Source organism: Amblyomma mixtum, chromosome 1 (genome assembly GCF_055824585.1).
Source record: "Amblyomma mixtum isolate Tamu chromosome 1, ASM5582458v1, whole genome shotgun sequence".
Lineage (NCBI taxonomy): Eukaryota > Metazoa > Arthropoda > Arachnida > Ixodida > Ixodidae > Amblyomma > Amblyomma mixtum.
This window is the reverse complement of record NC_143012.1, coordinates 190,831,980-190,852,637: the sequence shown is the minus strand read 5'-3', so window position 1 is coordinate 190,852,637 and position 20,658 is coordinate 190,831,980. Positions and strand designations below refer to the sequence as shown.

General features: G+C 47.2%; 1 long non-coding RNA gene across 1 annotated transcript; it reads left to right on the top strand.

Annotated features, from left to right (window-relative positions):
• Window positions 1–456: 456 nt before the first annotated feature.
• LOC149370318 (uncharacterized) lies at window positions 457–18,940 on the top strand. Its single transcript, XR_016291171.1, has 4 exons — window positions 457–584; window positions 1,676–1,699; window positions 5,705–5,728; window positions 18,180–18,940. It is a non-coding gene; the product is annotated as an uncharacterized LOC149370318 (long non-coding RNA).
• Window positions 18,941–20,658: the final 1,718 nt, after the last annotated feature.

Below are 20,658 nucleotides of genomic sequence, written 5' to 3'. Positions count from 1 at the left end.
GCACACAAACGCAGACTAACAGCTTTCCATCGATACATGGCAGTTAGTCTGCGTTTCTGTGCTTCTCTGCCTCTTCGTCTTCCGTGTCTCGTTCGGGCAGTTCTTTGCTTCGCATGAATAATGAACCAACTAGCCCGACAAGTTCTACTGTGCCATGACTATCGCTAAGCAATTTTTGATAATAACAAATGTTCTGCGTGGAGTCATCGCCATGCGCAGACAAGAAACACGCATAGCCGACCGCCTCTGAAGCTATAGCGGTAGAACGATCGCGTTGGGCACTTGAACAAATGTCACGAAGAAAAGAAACGATGCATTGCGCTGTCAAAAAGTTCGTTCTTTCTACCTTCAGTGGAGGAGAGACGAATATGTCACCTAGTACCTATTCAAACACGGACAACAATCGAGTACGTCAGAGTGTCGCTTGCCTCGCGAAAGCTCAAATACGCGTTGTGCGTTATCGAGCCCCAAAAAGAACTCAAATATAGGCATTTATCGGTACTGAAACGAAAGGAAAGCAAGAACTCTCTTTTTCACGATGCGAGCTGCTTACCTAGCCGTCTTAATTATTATTGTCCTTGTCGGTGAGTAGTATATGTGTTAGTTCACTGAATGATTGTTGGGTTAATGAGGTTTTGGAAATAATTCAGCGAAAGTAATATGTTTCTTGAGGACATAAATATGAATTATTAATGTTTAACAAGGGGTTGGATAGCAAATGCTCAGAAATTTCCTCACCTAACGAAAACACCCTGTGCTGACTTCCTCCATCTCAGAACACCATTGTATTTTTAGTTATCCGCTCTTCCTTCGGTCCCCTGGCTCTAGCTGTGCCGCTTGTTTCTCTCATATCATTATCATGGCAACCGCTACTTCAGTCCCAATCACATATACATTGATGTCCTATTCCCCGCTCTGTTTCGTAGAGGCCGACGAGATTATAAATAAATATAAAAATTTGTCCTTATATCTTATTTTCTGGCGCTGCAAGATATATTTGTCTTTGGCTTCTTTCTACGTTGTCACTCTAAGGAATTTTTCTCTGCTCTCCTCTGTACATTACATCCCAGACCTAGTACTAGATTAAATCGCCTTGTTATATACTCCAGAGCGCATTTTCCTCCCTTGACGGCAAACCTAAGCCTATGGTCCCTCCTTCACAGTGTCTGGTCATTAGCTGTAGGACACGTACATCAATATGAACTTTCAACTGGCGTTAAAGACTGAAATTGGGATAAGACGCCTTTTTACACCAAATTAACTACACCAGTACATTAAATTTTTTTGACCTAGGTTTTGTAAGAATGCTACCCTTGTACTCTCAGCGTGAAATTAATCACGATGAAGAGAATTTAACCTACACTGGAAAGGCAGAACATTTTCTTTGTGTTAAAGTGAATAAACTATACTTGAAGAATACTAAAGCGCTTGTTTTACACGTGGTTAACACCAACGTCCTATCTGCAGTTGTTCAGGGTGAATACACAGATAAACAGCGTTCCCATTTGTGATACGTACTGGTGACGTTTTCTCCTCCAATCATTTGTGAAAAATAACACCTCACCACAGACTGCTGCTAGCAGCAAAAGACAGACTTATTGAGTGTTGATTAAACTAGCGCATTCCATGACCTTTAATATGTTTTCTTGGTTCTACCCTTTCCTTCAAAACATAGGGATTTCAACAATTGATGCACGTGGTAAGTTTTCTCGTTTTCGTACCTAATTTTCTTTTCTCTGGCTGTGAACATTCCTTGATATGCTTAATTCCTCTTTTTGTTTATTTTTGTGGAACTGCAGCATGCATGTTGCATATACGCAAATAATCCACGTTTCTGTGAGGTAAGCATTGAATACCCTTATAGGTAAATTTTATGGTGTTGAGGCTGTCGTTACCCTCTGCGACACCGCTACCTATAAGTAACTTAGCAGGCGGTCGGATTTGTGATGGAAAAAAAAATTCACCTGCCAAGAAAAATGTTTTGTTAAGAATTGGCATTGCTACCCTTGGACTTATTTACAGCGCTGTGTTCGTCTTTCTTCTCTTCCTGCTTCTTTTCTTTGGCCGTGTGCCATTGCGCTGAAAAACTATGTGTTTAAATTATTTACAGGATAGACGGGTTTTTCCTCGTAAATTACATCCACGCGTGCAAGATTCTATAGGCATGCAAGAGCAAAGAACGATGATGCCAGTGGTCGTGCACTCGAGGGACTCACCGTTTTGCCGCTCTGCGCAACGAAGAACAAGAAGCTCCTTTTTGTACTCCTTCTAGCTTATCGCGTTCAATTGCAGTGGAAAGATGCCAAGCCGTAAATCCCATTCTGAATTGAACGAACGTTCGACTCGTATACAGCTTCTCTGGTCACCTGAGCAAAGTTTTTATTGCTCCGGCGTGAGAACCTAACGGATTTACATGCTTTGGCAACATTGTAACCTACATGTCGATGACTACATAATGATAAGGTCAGATGAAGTCCAAAATGTTTATACTCGGGAGTTATCTTAAGGTTACGCCGTTCAAGTTATACTGGAAAATGTTTATTGTTTTCTTCTTCGTAAATATCACACACGCTGTCTTTCCGGACTTAGCTTCAACGTCGATATTTATATCACGCGGGTATTCCACCTTTTCCTTTTTATTTATGATGCAATGTTAAATGCGTTAGCTTTTCCTGTGTAATACGCAGCCATTCCCAGACACTCTCACTCATGACGTGACGTTCTCCTCAATGTCTGTCATATACATTAAGATAAGCAAAGGTCTCAAGACCGTTCGATGAATGGCGCCTGCTGTAACATCAACAATGTCAATTGCCTCACATTTGGTATAACTGACGCCTTGCGCGCAAGCATTCAGAAATGTGGGAGAGAAATGTACTAAATATTACTTTCTGATGATAACTGTAATATCTGGTGATAAAGGACACCCAATGCTTTACTAAAATCAGGCTAAAGGATTATGATTGGTGGTACTGAATTCTTTTAACTACGCTAGGCTGGAAGATCCTTGTGGAAGCCATGTTGACAACGGTTTACTATTCACGTGTATATTACATGCTGAAGTATATTGCCGGAGGTAATGTAGCAGTGACAAAGGGCGGCAACATGAGGCAGTGATACCTGAACCACATTTATAGATTGTTCAACCGATGCAAACTTTATCATCAGGAAGACAGGAATGGTTGAGACTTGTCAGTGTTTTCGGAATTGGGAGACAGAACGTCCACAAGACTTCCAGAAAGCATCGTAAATATTGAGAGCACCTGCAACTTATGAAACATCAACGTGTTTAACTTAATACACGCTTCGCTCTGCGGCACAGTTGCTTTCAGATTTAAACTACATGATTTTGGGGACTAGCGGTAAAAGGGGCTGTATTCTGCGACGATTCATTCCATTTAACATTTGGACGTCAGGTCAGCGTGACGACTGCAACAGCAGGTGAAAAGCGCGAACGGAAAATCACAGAAACAGCTGGTGTGGCCAACGAGCCGCTGCTAGTCGGCCTCGTGCCGCCGCATGAAGTACGGCTGACTCACGTGCACGGACCACGCTGCGGCAAATTCATCGCATAAGCGAAGTCCAGCTTCTCTTCCGAGACCAAACTAGCGACGATAAAGTACAGCGCCGCTCCACCTGGGAGAAAGGGGCTCGAGACACGTTCATGCTCATAAGCGACATCTAGCGCGCGTTTAGGTCACGGCCAGCGTGACGGCTACTCTAACACCATATGCCAGTGGGAGAAGTTGCCAGCAGAGAGGGACAAATCCAACGGAAAGTGATGGACCGCTGCAAAATGGGGACCTAGGTAGCAGTTACGACAGCAGCTTGGGCATATTGGCTACTCATTTGTGATGGAACAGCGCAAAACACCGGAACAAGAGACTCACTCTGGGACTTGTCAGCGGGCACAGCATGAGCAGGACACCAGGACTTGTCTCTTGTCCCGGTGTTTTGGTCTGTTCCATCACAAAAAAAAAGTGGCAGTCGCGGATGCACTTTTCCCACTCCTACAGGTAAGAGTGTCATATGGGACCAGTCTAGACATGCGAGGCAGGCAAGTTGTACAGAAGATTTACAGTAAAGGCAAGAAGGCTAACGCACGCTAAAAGGCCAGAGAGGGGCAAAGTGGGGTACGAACGTTCTAAACTGAAAATTATTTGATATCCTGCGTTATAGACGATACATGATGTGTAACAAAATCTTTTAGGTAACTTTAAGGAACAGCGCCGCATTAATTCATTGGTTTGTCGGTGCTTAGAACAACACGTTGAAATCCAATCCTATAGACCAGTGTGTTTGCTCTAAACCCGAAAAGCGCAATTAGGACGAGAACCGACGCAGTAATATCCTCGTGTGTGGGACGGGGGCAAGCATGAAAATCAATATGGCTAGTGAAAAAACCGCTTGAAGCGCAGCCTTCATTTTGTAGTGCGTGCGCCGCTCAACGACGTGAACGATATGCCAGCTCAAAAAGAGCGCCTCGCGCCTCGTCCTCCACCTCGCCAGTGGATTCGGCGGAAGTCAAGAGGCAATCACGTTGAAAAGGTGCCAATATGGAGGCAAACTGTCGAAGGCACGAGCATCCCGCCGGATGACGTGTGGACGCACGTCCGTGTAGGGTGCCTCGATACATGCATGTTTTCTGTGCGCTCCTGTGTACCAAGCCTCAATTTTTCTCCAGCTGTGTGTGACCGCCATGCACGCGTCATTGCATCATTTTTATGCGAAGCATATTAACGTAGGTTTCGGGCCTTCGCGCGACGCCCGGCGGTGGCCACCGTTGACCTTGAAGTGAGATCACATGATGTGACGTCACGTGATGACGTCACACCGGCTGCAGAAGGGGCCTGATATCGCGCCGTCGGACGTCGCCCGGCGGAGGCCTCCACGCCATGCCTCCACGCTTCGGTTCACGCCGTCGCGCGCGACGCGGCGGCGGCGCCACCATCGCTGCATCACGTGATATGTGACGTCACGCCAGGGATGAAGCGGCGCGCGCCCACCGTCGCGTCAGTTTCGGTGCCCGCAACCGCGCCAGCGTATTTTATGGTGTGCTGTACAGCGCCCAGGTTTCGGGTGAAGAAGAGCTGTGACGCATGAGCAGATAGTACGATTTGTCCGCCTCACTGAGTGTGGTAACGTTTCACTTCACCAATTTAAGCACAGCACTAGCTGAAAGCTGCGCTGAAAACAGCCAGTCATATAACAATAATATTATGCGATAGCATAGAAGTTTCATTGGAGCGAAAACCCGGCGGCCGCCGTCTTCACGCCTGTGAGATGGCCACACCTGCCGCCTGTCACACCTATGACCGGCTGACCATCCTTCTCTCCACCCTTACCCTCTGTGACCTTCCCCCATCTAGCTCGCCACTTGTAAGGAAGAGCAGGGAGGAAGAGCTCATAAAAAACGGCTATGAGTGACAACGCAAAATTACTAAAAGAAGTCATCAGAATGACTATAGAATCAAGAGTGGAACAAAACTGAAACTGAAATTTATTCGCATTTTAAATATATTGGTAACTGAAAGACAAATTCCATTGCATTTCCTTTCCATCATTTGAACTGATTTCCCCCAAATATTCCGCCATACATTGACGAAAATAGCATTCTATGTTAAGAATGACATAGTGCAGGGAGACGTCAAAAAAACCTCACTTGCACTTCACCTTTTCCCCTCTTTTCTGTTCCCCAACAAAGGAGGACCCCACCCATGGAATCCAAGTAAGTGTAATTGCAGTCGAAATATTGCTTATTTCTTTTTAATTTTCTCACCACCCTTCTTGCTGCGAGTAATTTCTGTACATTTCGGGGCATACATTATGATTTTTATTTACTAATTGCTGATTCAAAACCACACAAGGTCAGAGTAGTAAGAAATATTGACAAAACTTCCAATAACAGTGGCGCCGATAAGTCTAAGTTTCGCATAGTACTACAACTCAGAGAGAGAGAGAGAGAAAATTTTATTTAAAAAGAGGAAGGTTGCTCGAGCAACTTGGGTGGCACCCCTAGTCCAAGGCGCCACTGGCTTTAGCTGACTGACGGACTTGCTGAACCAATTTAAGTTGCTGATCCAGGGTCTCCTCAGGGCCACCTCCCACTGCTCATATGACAGATTAGAACAACTCAGAAGCACTATGCAATAATTTCAGATACGTGAAGTACGCAAAAGAATTTCAAATCTTGCGTGAAAAATAAAGCCGAGAAAAATAAAAAATATTTTTATTAAAAATAAAAATAAAAAAATTAATACACTTCATTAATCTTTTAAACACCGCACTCTGCAGCAGGGTTTCGAAAACAAAAAAATCCTTTTGACAATCAACATATGCTTTCTATAATACGAGTGAAAAAAAAGCATGCCCTATTAGCAAGAATAACCATGTTTTTTTTATGTGTCATTTTCGGAACATTGGAATTGTTTGCGCAGATAGAATTTCTGTAGCTAAGCATTGATGGCGAGTCGACGTTTCGAGCAAAGCCTGTTCTTTTTCAATGTCTTGAAAAAGGACAGCCTCTGTTCGAAGCGTCGACTCGAAATGTTTACCTATATGAAGCATTTCACAGTATCGCATTTTACCTCCAGCAACGAAATACGCTTATCTTTTTTCGGTGTATATATATATATATATATATATATATATATATATATATATTTATATATAGACAGGGCGTCCCAGCTAAATGTAACCAAGCTTGTAAAAGAGAGGATGTTCCTTAGCCCCAGTGAGACCAACTGGGGGTTGTTGACAGTCGCGTGTAGAAGTCTGCGGAATTTTTTTCGTTATACAAAAGCAATTAATTAGCAGAGAATAATTAGCTAACTTTTTAATTATTGTCTTCAGGAAGAAAGGGTCAATGCAGGAGTTGTAGATCCCATAAAATATAACCGTTTGCCGTATTTGCAGCCAAGTGCCGCTGTAACATCTTTTTTTATTTGACTTAAAAGAAAGCCCGCGAAATACAAAAAGAACCACGTGGTACGGAAACAGTTTGAGTGCTCCCAAACGACCGGTAAAGCAACGAAATCCCCTAATGTTTGCAACGCTGTCCCGAACAAGGTTCGGCGTTTTGTGGTAGTGGCGAGATATGCTCCAGGACAGCTTATGCGTCATGGAAAGTGAGCGGGCACTGCTTTTCGAGGAAGTGAAGCGAAGCGCGGCTCGCATGGAGCGCTTTTCACCCGAAGCCTCGCCTCGAGTGATTGGCATGTGGTGGTGGTGGTGAAAACATTTATTTCGAATGAACTGGAGGTATGTTTGGATCAGCCCGTAAGGGACCGATCCTTACAAACACTAGGTGGAGGTCCCTAGTATGGGACCCCAGTGGCGGTTGCCGCCGCCCGGGCGCGCCCGACTAAGGCTTGTTGGGCCTGTAAGTCGTGGCAGCCGAGCAGGGTCGCCTCCCAGTCCTCCCGGGTTGGGTTGGGGATGGGGGAATAGCGGGGTTGGAGGGACAGGCCCACACCATGTGATAGGTGTCAGAAGACACTGCACTACAGTGTGGGCAGCTGCCGCTAAAGGAGGGGTCAAAATGTTTTAGCGCTGCCGGGCACAGCAAAGTATTGGTGAGAAGGCGGAGAAGGAGCCGCTCATCCGCTTTCTTCAGGCCTTTACATGGGCTAGGGTAAAGGCGATGACAATTTTGATAATATGTTGTAATATCTTTGAATGTATAGACCGGATTAAAATCGGGTTCTTGATCGGATGGGGAGGAGAAAATGGCCGTTCCTCCCAACTTGAATCGTCACGCGCTGAAGAAACGGTCGCCCTAGCGTCCATGCGAGATTTGCTTTCGTATATCTCGCAACCATCACACAACGCCGAACCCCGTGCGGGACAGCGTTGCAAACATAAGCGAATGTCGTTGCTTGGCCGGTCGTGTGGGCGCGCTTAAGGTGCTTCCCTATCACGTGGTTGTTTTTGTATTTCGCAGGCGCTCTTTTAAGGCAAATAAAAGAAGCTGTATCACTAATTAGTCTCTGCTAATTAATCACCATTGCATAATAAAAAAATACTACAGACTAGGACACGCGACTGGCAACAACTCTCAGTTGGTCTCACCGGGGCTAGGGCACTTCGTCTTTTTTAAAAGCTTGGTTACATTTAGCTGGGACACCCTGTATATAAATATATACAGGATGTCCACGCTAACTTTAGCCACGGGTTAAAAATATATGCGAGGTAGGGCAGGGAAACCACTTACATACATCTACCAACTGGCTTGCGCATCATCGGCAATTTTTTGCTTTGCAATTAATGAATTACCAAATAAGATAATTTTTCTAAACGCGTAAATATTGACTTTGGACAGCAAATATGGATAGTAAAGTTCGAGAGCACCTTCAGAAACCCCCATTCTATTGATTTGCGATAAAGAAAGTCTCACGTGTATCTTTTTTCCGAGCCCTAAAGAAAGCCCGCGAAATACAAAACAAATCTCGTGATTAGTGCATTTGCGCGCCACGATTGCGCTACTGCCAACCGTGGCTTGAGTGAACGAAATCAGCTGCTGGCAAGGCGCGACGACCTCATTGCTCCGGCGGGCCGATATGTCAACGGTGCTTGCGGCGCCCGCGCGAGCCAGTCTGCAAGCGTGACGGTGCAAGTTGCAGCGAACGTCTCGGTACTGAGAGGCATAAGAAGATAAGTAAAATGCTTATCTTCTTTTGCCTCTCAGTGACGAATAAGACTCGCCGCATTTGTGTTTGTCACCTTTGGCCATTTTATAGCTCACAATGCCCGGCGCGTTCGCTGCAACTTGCACCGTCACGCTTGCAGACTGGCTCGCGCGGGCGCCGCAACATATCGGCCTGCCGGAGCATTGAGGTTGTCGCGCCTTGCCAGCAGCTGATTTCGTTCACTCAAGTCACGGTTGAGACCAGCACATTCGTGGCTCGCGAATGCGCAAGTCATGTGATTTTTTAGAGCGCAGCTCTTTGGCGTCCGTTCCTGGGTTTCGCGTCGTCGTCGGCGTTGTCGTCGGCCTCGTAACCAGCTCCGCCCCCCTTTCATCCCCCCAGCGCTAGCAGCAACCGACTGATACCGCTGGCTGCCGCTGACGCCGCTAGAGAGTCAAGATAACGTGACTGCATAGAACACCGTCGCCGCCATGCAGAAAGAAAAGGAAAGGGTCGCCCCCCCCCCCCTGTTCTTGTGTGGCGGATAGGGTGCTCTTCAGTTGCCGACGCGCCGGTTATTTCACGTAGGCCCCGGCACGTCGACGAATACGTGACCACCTTCCCACGGCTAGACCTGGTTCTTAGCGCTGCGGAAGCGAGGGTATCATATTGTTTGTGTCGGCATCGGCGGCGTTGTCCCTGAAACCAACTCCGCAGCTGGGGTTGACTCACTATCGAAAACGTGAAACAGCTTATTTGCTGCGCTCAAATTTCGCATTAGGAAGTAACGTAATCGTCGGTAATTTTTTTTTATTTCGTGGGCTTTCTTTCGAGCTCGGGAAAAACGATACACGTGAGGCTTTCTTTATCGCAGATCAATGGAATGGGGGTCTCTGAAGGTGCTCTCCAACTTTGCTATTCACATTTGCGGTCTAAAGGCAATATTTACGCGTTGAGAAAAATTATTTTAATTGGTAAACACTTAATTGCAACACAAAAAATTGCCTATGATGCACAAGCCGGTTGGTAGGTGTATGGAAGCTGATTTCGACAATCTGATTTCGATTTCGGCCCTTGCCTACTTCAAATATTTTATTTTTTAACCCTTGGCTAAAGTTAGCGTGGACACTTTGTATATTTGCCAACGATGTTTTGACCGGAGCACTCGCTCTCAGTTGCGTGAGGCCACTGCTATGCTTGAACTGCTGTAAGTCAGTAAGGTAATCGTTTAACAAAACTTTAGTCTGAAAGTGAGAAAGTTTGCTGGCGCTGCCAGACGACATCCTAGAAGCCCAACCGTGACTTTTGTTCTCTACATGTTGCAATATATTTCTTGAACGAAAAAAAAAACATTGTTATTACTCTTAATATAATCTGATAGCATGGTGCAACGTCTCGTCGAATTATAGAGGAAATTATATTGAAAACCACCCCGTCTGAACAAAGCTTTCTTTCCCCTTGGGAGTTAAATCTCGAAAAGGGCTTCAGAAGCTCTGGTAAGCAGGAAGTCCTTTCTTTAACATTGGCTTTTACAGGATAGCTATGATACACACCTCCCACATCGACCCACGAGTGGCCCTATTTGGTGGTCACGTGGCCCTATTCGGTGGTCACGTGCCTCGCTCTGCGTTCGTCTTCTTCAAGTGGTGTGAGCGTGGGGTCGATGGGGAGGGGGACGTATGGTGTCGACTCTCCTGCCCCCCCCCCCCCGTTCTTTTTCTTCATCCAATGTTTGTTTGCCGTCATTTAGTGGATGCGTGCATGTGAGTCGTTCCAGACGCTTAGAAGCGCGCCTCAAACGCTGCACGTGGTCGGGAGATAACAGCCTAAAGGTATGGAGCAGGTCCAACAGAAGTAGCAGGCCCTTGTGCGCTGGCACAAAACACGCTGCCTGTTAAGAGTTCGCAGGTCGGCGCCCATATTATATTAGACAAAATGGGGAGTAGTAGTAGTAGTAGTGAAAACATTTTTTTTTTCAGAAGGAAGAGTTAGGGAGTAGGGGGATGGGGATAGATAGATGTGGAGCTTCAGTGGTCGGTCTTCCCTAGTCCAGGATCCCGTTGGCCTCCGCCGCTGCCTTGGCCCTCGTCACCAGCATTAGCTGTGTGCTCGGGTCGGAGTCAGCCAGGAGGGCCTCCCACTGCTCTAGACTAGGGCTATTTACCTTTGGTAGTAAAGGGCTTTTTTCGCAGCCCCAGGTGGCGTGGTACGTTGTGGCGTAGCCCCCACACCACACGCACTCTTTCGCGTATCTGTTCGGCCACATTTTGTGATACATGGCTCTGCTTGGGTAGGTGTTTGTTTGTAATCGCCTGAGCTTGGTGGCCTGCTCTCTGTCGAGGATATCCGTCGGAGCCGAGTACTTCTTGCGCGCTCCCAACAACGCCTTCATTGCCTCCCCGTAAGTTTCTGGCGTGCTGAAGGGTTCGACCGGCAAACCCGCCCTCCGGTTCGTGAACCCTCGGACAACGGTGTCTGCCATGAGATTTCCCTCAACCCCAGTGTCAGGGACCCAAATGATGGTGTGTTGAATGTTTGTATTGTTTGATCCATGTCTGTGTTGTTTTTGTTGGAAGAGGATACTCGCGGCTTTTCGGCCGATCCTTCCATCTCTGTATGCCCTTGCTGCAGCCTGAGAATCCGTGGCTATCCAGTAACTCAGTCCTTGCCGATTGGATTCAGTCAGGGCTAGAGCTATGGCGATCTCTTCCGCTGCTTGTGTTGTCCTTGTGCGCACTGATGCACCAGTAACTATATTCCCATTGGCGTTCACTACTGCTACCGCCCTAGCGTTTTCCTTCGTTCTGTACTTGGACGCGTCAACATACAGAACCATCTGTTTCTTCTTTAGGAACCTGTCCAGCTCCAATGATCTCGCCGCCCGTCTTCCTTCGTGGTGCTTCGGGTCCATGTTTCTGGGCACTGGTTTAACCAAAAAAAATTCTCTGCCTCTCCCGTAACCGAGAGTAGAGTAAGCATGAAATGTTTACGGGCCTAATGTCATCTCGGTGGACACCCGAACCGCACCGTACAGGAAGGGAGGAACGCCACCACCCGTTCAGCGCGATGCCTTGCCATTTCAACGCAAGGTTTTTTGAGGAAAGGAAATGGTGGAGTAATTCTCTGCCATCTCGGTGGACACCCGAACCGCACCGTAAAGGAAGGGAGGAACGCCACCACTCGTTCGGCGCGCGATGCCTTGCCCTTTGAACGCAGCGCTTCTCCCCCGGGCCCCTGTCCGCCTGCGCGGCTTTGCTTCGATGCGCGAAGCCCCTAAGAGATCACGTACGACAACCAAGTGTATCGTGGCATTTATGTGCTTTTTGCATGCGTTATTAGAAATCGGAAATTATAATTCCGTGCATCATCAAACGCACAGCGACTGATATCTTGATAAACATTGAGAAGGCACTGGCAGTAGTTTTTTTTTGTGACTCCTTTGGAGACCAACCGGCGCTTGCATGCCGGTCGCGTAGGAGGGCTTACAGAGTCTCGTTAATTCTCGTTGTCTCGTACGGTGCCCGGATGTTCTCGTTTCAGAGCCCGGATGACTGGAATTCAGTGCTCGGATGAGTGGATTTCAATGCCCGGATGAGTGGATTTCAATGCCCGGATGAGTGGATTTCAATGCCCGGATGAGTGGATCTCGGTCTCGGCGTGACGTCACCACACTGCCGACAACGGGGGCTAAAAGCATTTCATGCTTAAAAGTGCTCCTAATTTGGCTGTCAATGTCTGTCTTGTCTTCGTCCTCGTCTTCTGCCGGGTATCCGAGCTTGACCAGTAGTGCGCGGCCAGCGGCTGTTCTTTAAGTCTTTCCATTTGAAATCTGAGCATGGTTTCGCTGTGCTCCTCACAGGTGCCGTACACCCCCATGTTCATCAGCTTCTCTGTCGAGGCGCAGGTCATGACGCCTAAGGCTTGCTTATACGCCCTTCTGATGCATGTTTCCATTTTGTTTTTTTCTCCTTTGTTAGGTTGTAGGTACGGAAGCGCGTACGTCATCCTCGGTATGATGAGCGCAGAAGTGATCCGTAACGCATCTCGCTCCTTCACCCCTTTTCTCTGGTTCGTAATCCGGCTTAACATCCTGCATATCTGTTTAGTGGAGTGTTCCAAGAGCTGGATGGTATGGTCCCCTTTGCGTTTCTCCTGCAGCCACATTCCCAAGATGCGAAGCTTATTTGTCCTTCTTACGGGTTGTCCATCTATCTCTAATTCTATCGTTCCCCTGTCCTCTTTATTTTTGTGAAGTATAATAAATTCTGATTTTTCTGGGGAGCACTGCATCCCGCTAAATAAAGCAAATTTACCGATCTCATGCGCCGCTGCAGTATTTCTTGCTTGTTTCCCGTCGATCCTTTTGTCGTCCACACTGTGATGTCGTCCGCATAAATTGAATGTTCTACATCTTTGATGTTTTTCAGTCTCCTAGTTAGTCCAATCATTGCTATGTTAAAGAGAAAAGGTGAGATGATGGATCCTTGTGGCGTCCCTCTGTTTGGCGTCTTCTTTTCTGACCTAATGTTGTTGATGCCGATCGTTGCTGTTCTGTTAGACAGGAAGGCCTTTACGTATGCGAAGATCCTCTCCCCACAGTTTGTTGCCGAGAGTTCTGTGAGAATGGCATTGTGGCCGATGTTGTCGAAGGCCCCCTTGAGGTCTACGGCCAAGATTACGCCTTCTCGAGTGCCCGATATTTGTTTTATACCGTGTCTCTTAACTGGAGCATCACGTCTTGCGTGGAGAGCCCCGTTCTGAACCCGAACATGGTATCCGGAAACAGACCGTTGTCCTCCATGTAAATGCTCAGTCTAGTCTTCACCACTTTCTCGTCTAGTTTACCGAGGCATGAAGTTAGTGAAATGGGCCTAAGGTTCTCTAAACTGGGTGTTTTCCCTGGTTTAGGTATCACAATAATCTCAGCGTGTTTCCACTCCGCCGGAAATGTGCCCTTTTCCCAGTGCTCGTTGATTAGTCCAGTCAGGCTTTCGATTTGGTCATCACTGAGGTTTGTGATCATTGCATTTGTTACTTGATCTTTTCCCGGTGTTGTGTTCCTTGTGAATGACCTGGCAGCCGCGTATACCTCGTAGTCTTTTATCGGTTCATCCAGCTTCGAGTTCCTTGTCCCTGAATATACCATGGTGCAGGGTGGCACTTGCGTGCTTCCGACGTACCTGGACCAAAGAAAATCTGTAATTTGGGCGTCCGTTCCCTGAAAATTGTGCTTGATACGTTCTATCGTTTTGCTGTTTTCTCTTTTCGATTTTGTCGGGTCTTAGAGGGGCCTGAGCAGCGCCCATGTTTTAGCGCTACCCAAGTTGCCGTTTAGTTCATTGCAAATTTGGTGCCAATTATCTCTAAGTAAGTTTGCAGTGTGGTCTTCTATCTCCTTATTGATTTGAGCTATTCTGAATCTCAATTTCCTGTTATGTTTTTGTTTCTTCCATCTTTTCGTCAGTCCCCTACGAGCCTCCCAAAGATGTAGCAATCGTTTATCCGCACGTGGAAATTCATCGGTGACCTCTAGCTCCGTAGTATTGTCTCTGTGGACCTCCCGTAGTCGGTTGGTCCACTTTTCGATGTCCGGTATCGCAGTTCTTCCGGCTTCATTCTCCAGCTGTTCACGGAATTTTTTCCAATCTGTGATTTTTGTCTTTCTCTGGATTGTGCTGAACCTTGTAAGTTTAATTTGCGTTTGAATTACGTAGTGGTCACATCCGAACTGCCCCCCTTTTTTAGACCATTCGTAGTCCAGGATATTTCCTATGATGGTCAAATCAGGGCTAGTGTCTCTTGAAACGCTGTTTCCGACCTTAGTAGGGTATCTGCTATCGGTAACGATTTCCAGCCCGTGCGTGTCCACTCCATCTAGGATGGTTTTTCCTTTCTCTGTATTCATCTTGTCGCCCCACTCTTTGTGCGGAGTATTGAAATCTCCTACAATCACAAGGTGGTTTTGTTTTACCAGGCCGATCACCGCTCTAATGATTTCTCTGAAGTCATGTCTCTTCTTGCGCGGTGGTGAATATATGTTAAGTACAAATAGGCTCTTTTCCCCGCGCTTGTTAGGTATTACCTCTATTAAAAGGTGTTCTATATCTTCTTCTGATGTCGTGTGCTTGTGCGTAGTGACCCCCTTCTGACATAAAATGGCCACTTTTTTAAATCTTTCATCGACTATGGTGTCGTAGCCGACTATCTTCGGCGAAGTGTTAGTTTCTTGCAGCGCTATTACAGTGGGAGGGTGTTTATGCTGCATTACATGTATGTTGAAATCGTTTTTTTTCGAAATCCTCTACAGTTCAATTGCCATATTGTAAATTTTTCTTCTGCGTTAGCCATGATGTGACACTACTGCTGCGCCGCGAAGATTTTCGCGCTTTCGTTTAGGTCGACCTGTTCCGGTGCTCTCTTGTTTTGTCTCCTGAACAGTTCTGCCAATCTCTGATCGGTCGCGTTCAGTCTGCTCATGATTTGTTCCAGCGTCGTCAAGACTGTTTTCTGTTGCTCCTGTATTTGGTGTTGTGGTATAGTAGCATCTATTTCTTCCCTTACTTGCGGTTGTACGGCTGCTGGCCCCTGTGTGCTCGTTTTCGTTGTTGGCGATTGTACTCCGTGTACTTTTCGTCGGTTTGTATCATTTGAGCCTCCTTTTTAGTCGTTCATTTTCCTCTCTAAGTTCCCTGTTGGTTTTTTCTAGAGCTTCGAATGTAGCCTGTATCGAATAGTCTAGAGCAGTGGGATAGACTGGAGACTCGCTCCTAGACTGACTCACCTTCTTGGACTGCTTGGTCTTCTGTTTAGATGCGGAAGCGCCATGAGCGTTCCCTCGAACCCAGGCGTTGTCGCCACCGTGGTTGGTGGTTCTAGCGTCTGCTAGCCCCGGAAAGTCTCCCTCTTTGAAGAACGGCGTTCGGCTTCTGCTGCCGCCGCGCCTGTTCCGAGACGCAGATCTTGAAGATCCGTTCTTTCCTTTCGTTTCGGCTTCCTCGCTGTCGAACCACCGCGGCCTATGGCCACCGTGGTAACTGCTTTCTTTTTTCTTGCCTTGCTGGTTCTGCTGGCCTTTCCGCTTGAGACGTCTCTTACATCCTATATCGCCCGTGGCGTGAGCTTCGCCGCACCACTCACACCTGGGCTCCCCACACTCGTGTCCGTCGACGTTGGCACGTTTGCATCTAGGGCACTGCGGAATGGGTTCTGGTGACGGGCAGACGTCTGATCGGTGCTTCTGCAGGTGGCATCTGAAGCACACCTGCTTCGTAGGTTGGTAAGGGTAAACTCTGTACAGTCCTCCCATCACTGCGACTGTCTTGGGCAACCTCGGTCCATCGAACGCGATGAGCGCTGACTCTCACTTCACGAGCATTCTTGCGTAGACTGCACGAATTCCCGGCGTTGCTACTTGGATGTGGTTCATTAGGACTTCTTGCGTGGTGCCGGCCATCACTCCATGCACCACACCCCGGACAGTTCCCTCCGCCGTGGAGCAGTAGGCATTGAACTCAAATTCTTTGTCTCCGAGGAACAACTTCCTCGTCTTTTGTAGAGCTTCTGCCTTCGCACCATCTGGTTTGGTTTGGTTTATGGGGTTTAACGTCCCAAAGCGACTGGCGTCCGGACTATTATTATGTTTGAGATGGCTTTCACCGCGACAAGCATGTCGCCGATGTATACCAGGTTGCATTCCTTCACCAGGGCTTGTATGTAATCGCTGGGCTTGAAATCTCCAACTCTTAGGTTGTGGCTCTTCGGTCGGAATACGATTTTGTATCCTCCTTTTGGGAGCTGTACAAAATCTCGCCTGTTACCAGGGAGTGTCTTCAATTGGTTGTTTGCAGCGGACGCCGGTGGCGCGTTCGGGACCATGGCGTTCGGTCCCGACGTCCCAGGTTTCTGCTGCTGTGGCTCGCTCGTTCTCACTGGAGTCTTGTTTGCCTCCGAAGGTGTACTTGCCTGACCGGTAGCTTTCCTATCCTTCTGGGCTCTGCGCTCCACTAATTCCTTCATCACTCGCCACGGGGTCTCGTTGACTGGGTAGACTGTTGGTTGTTCTTGCGGTCCCCACGTAGCTCCAGCGTTGTTGGTGCTTGCAAGCTCCATGGCTTGGGGCTGGTCCGTACCCGGGTTATTTTCAATAACCGGGGCCGTAATGTGTGCCGCAGTCGATGCTGATGCCATGCCGCCGTCGAGGCTGCTCGGCCCCGATAGGGCCAGCGAAGTCCATGCGTCTCCTGCTTCGGCCACGGCCGACGCTATGTCGGCGTTAGGTGTAGCGTGGCTCTCGCCGCCTCAAGATTTCAATGTCCCGTAAGTGGAAAAATATTCTACTCACAGAGATAAAATTGGTGTCCAGATGGTCCTCGTAACTTCACGGAACACATCCAATAAACACTTTGCATTAAACTGGGGTTTTCCGGTCAAGAACACTGACGATTCAGGGAGCCCATGCAGAGCACGTCCGCGTTTCCGCGCAGTTGGGTGTGAACCTCCTCGTACTTCAATGGGGAGGGCTTTTACTCTAGGCGGAATAATGCGATGCTCTGTATTAGGGTGTCTTTGGAGTTTGCTACTGTCGAATGCTAATATGCATAATAAGAAGCAAGACGCTCCGGCGTTAGGTCCTTTTTTTCTTTCAGCAAATCACCAACTATTTATACTAATTTTTCTTTGGTTGTCCTAAAGTTAAACGCGTATTCCTTCTTGCGAAAAGGGCTCCACAAACTTTAGGATTTCTCAGTGTGAAAATTTGTTTATGCCTATGTATTCTGTGACAGAAAGACATAGACAGATTTTGATATATGGAGAACAAATCATTGGTAGGTAGAGTGGGAGACCGAACGAGTCTATTTTTGCATACTGCCGAAACCTGTAAGCCGTAGAAACTGCATGAGGGCCTTTTTTTTGGACCGAAGCGTTGTTAATTGCGGTCTAAACTAAGCCCATTGATGATGAGCCGAGCTTAATTAGTAGCGAAGTTCACAGAAAACGAGTTGTATATCGAGAGTTATTTACACCGAATTGACAGCTGGTGAGCGGCAGTACATTAATGTGAAAACCCATCAACTCAACCTGCAGACAGCTCGTGTTATGAGAGCAATGCGTGCCGTTCCCCAACCTAACGCTATCATCTTCACGCAGCTGGCTCCTATTTTCAAGCACTCAGAGGGTTTTCCGAAACTTCGTCTTCCATTGTGATGGCTCCGACTTCCAGAGGAGTACAGATTGGCGTCCTGTCTCCAGGAGATTGGCTCGATGTTTTTTTTGAAGAGGTTTGGTATCAGCTTAAGTAAATCAGAGATTAATAGGTTGAAAATTAAGACTTCTGGGCTAGGAGGCGTGCTGTTATGGAAGACTCTCATTAGTTTTAACCTCCCGGAGTGGTTGCAACATATCTTTGAGCGCTAAGTTTAACTGCGTAACATAAAGTCTGCCTGCCTCTATTGGAGTACGTCCGGTGTAATCCCGATAATACTCTGTTTTTTTTAACAAAAATTTTGCAAAATCATAGCGCTTACGCTTACTCTTAGTGTTCAAACCACGCAGGTGGACCTGGAAGCTGCCGCTCTGTTGGAGGATACTGCGCGACGCCTGGCAGATGCCATGGGACCCTGAGTAAGCCAGGGTCTTGCCCCTACCGCCATCAGTGGTGCTGCATCCCTCGCCGCCCAAAACCTCAGTGCAGAACCAAGGGAGGATTCTGCGCTCCGCCAGGTCAATGCTGTGGTGGGAGGTTGAATACACACTGGCGCTGCAGCGGCCGACAGCAGTGCTGCGTGCATGTGTTGTAGCCTGTAATCCCAGAGCAGCTACTTTAAAGGTACGAACACATTAGCGCAAAAACGTACACCCCTGTTGCTAAAGGCACGGCCATGTCGTCGGTGAGGAATGTGCCGGAAAGCGCGCCGCCGTGCCAAGCAGGTAGATGTCAGTGATTCTGGATGAGCACGCGCGGCTCCGCAGCCACCGCTGGAACGTTAAGTAGGAGCCACGTGGTGACGGCTCAAACACTTCCCACGTGGCTAGGCTGGGCGCCCCTCACTGGGCTTCCCGTTCCGTGGCACACGGCAAGCCGCCCAAAATGGCTCCTCGATCGATTTGCTGCGCGGCAAATCAAGCCGCCGCCGCCCAGGTCTCGCCCGTGGCTTGCCGCGCGCTTTTTTTCCGCCAATGCGTTCGTACCTTAAGGCTGCAGGAAATAGCGGTGAGGAGCTTTAAAAAAAGGTTCCCACCATAAAAGGGTGATGTCGTATGTATGCTTTGCTTCAGAGCCACTACCAAGCATAAATAAAAGAATGTTTCAGCAACTAAAAGAATGGTTGTCCTTCGTCAGAGTGTGAAAGTAAAAGCCGCTGTTTTCCTGATCTCTTCTTGTCAGAAAAGTCAAAGATTGCTTCACTGCACCTGACTCCGCCTCTCAAAATGCACTCACACCCACATCGACTAAATTTTAGCTACCTCAGATGCCACTATACCAACTGCTGCTACCAGACCCTTACCTTCTGCGATCGACATAGGGCCACCTGGGCCGTTTTCATTGCGAAGAGAGGGTAATCTAAGCATTTTCGCCGCAGCCTATAGATGCGATGCCTACATCGCTTGTCCCGCGGCAGTTTCAGTAGGCTATATCTGCGCCAAACAGTCGAGGTACAAGTAGAGATTGGCTGTGAACGCACTTCAAGCCCTTCATACTGCTGCGAATTTTTGTAGCGTTTGCTCATTCTTCAAAGCTGCCGGCACGCCGCTTTATCGCTTCGTTTGTGATGCAAGACGCGCCTAGATTTATCTCAGTTGATCGCATCCAGGCGGAGCCCATTCTACGTTGTTCCAGAGTGTTCCAGTAACTTTGCAAGCTTAATGTTTAAAGTTCTCTATCAGCTTTAAAAAGAGCACTGCCGAGAGCGGCGGCCGTTCTGTTCGAGTACTGCCCCTTACGAAAACGGCAGATATGGGCCAGATATATTTTATATATGGCTGTATATACTCATATATGGGATCATATACAGTTAAATAGGTCCATATATGGTCGTATATACGGCCAGATATAACCATGGGAAACCTGATATGCCGCAATATACTGCTATATATGGGCGTATAAGACCACAAATACGGGCAGATACGGCCATAAGGTACCTTATATAGTGCCATATACTGCTATATATAGTCGTATTTGAGTCCTTATATAGATTCTCTTTCTTTATATGGGGACCTTGAAATCCTTATATGCAAACAATCTTGCAGATATGGAACATATCCTACCTCATATCTGGGGTGCTTGTGCCATATACTTCCGAACTTAAATAATTAACTTTGTGTCAAACATGATAATATTGGTTAATTAAGATGGTGAAACACACCGCACAACAAGGTACTAAGCTTTGTATGATTGAGGCTTCAATCAAGTTAGACTGCTATTACATAGCGGTGTTTAACTAAGGTGAATTAAAGTACAGTGCTATAAATCACCTTCAACTTTGCTATGATTTAAATGTACTAATATATGCATATACGCGCTTTCTATCTTGGGTGGACTTCGAACCTTCCTGACGAACTGAACCTTCCTGACTGGGTCTAAATAAGTGGATTACAAGTCCAGCGAGTTGGTTGCGATCGAAATCATAGTTCTTAGGATTATTGATAGATTATATAGTCCCGAACGTACAACAAGTGCTTGGGGATCGAACTCAGCCCCTTCGCAAACGTGATGAATACTCAAACCATCAAGCCGGTGGTGCGGTGTACGTTCCTTCTCTGGGCGCTGTTCCCCAAAACTATGCCGTTCTGAAGGACTAGGAAACCTGCATTGTTTGCGGTAATGCCAGACAACAAACGTTTGCAAAACCGCTGCAGCATACAGCCATTTCTTGTCCAGGAGCATAAATAACACATCGCTCCTTCCTGCACAGTGATGAAGATTAAAACGCTCTAGTATAATTGTCAGAGAAAAAATACAAAATGTTTGGAAATTCATTTATCTAGAGTTGCCATCAAAACGTTTACAATGCAGACGAGAAAAACTCCACCG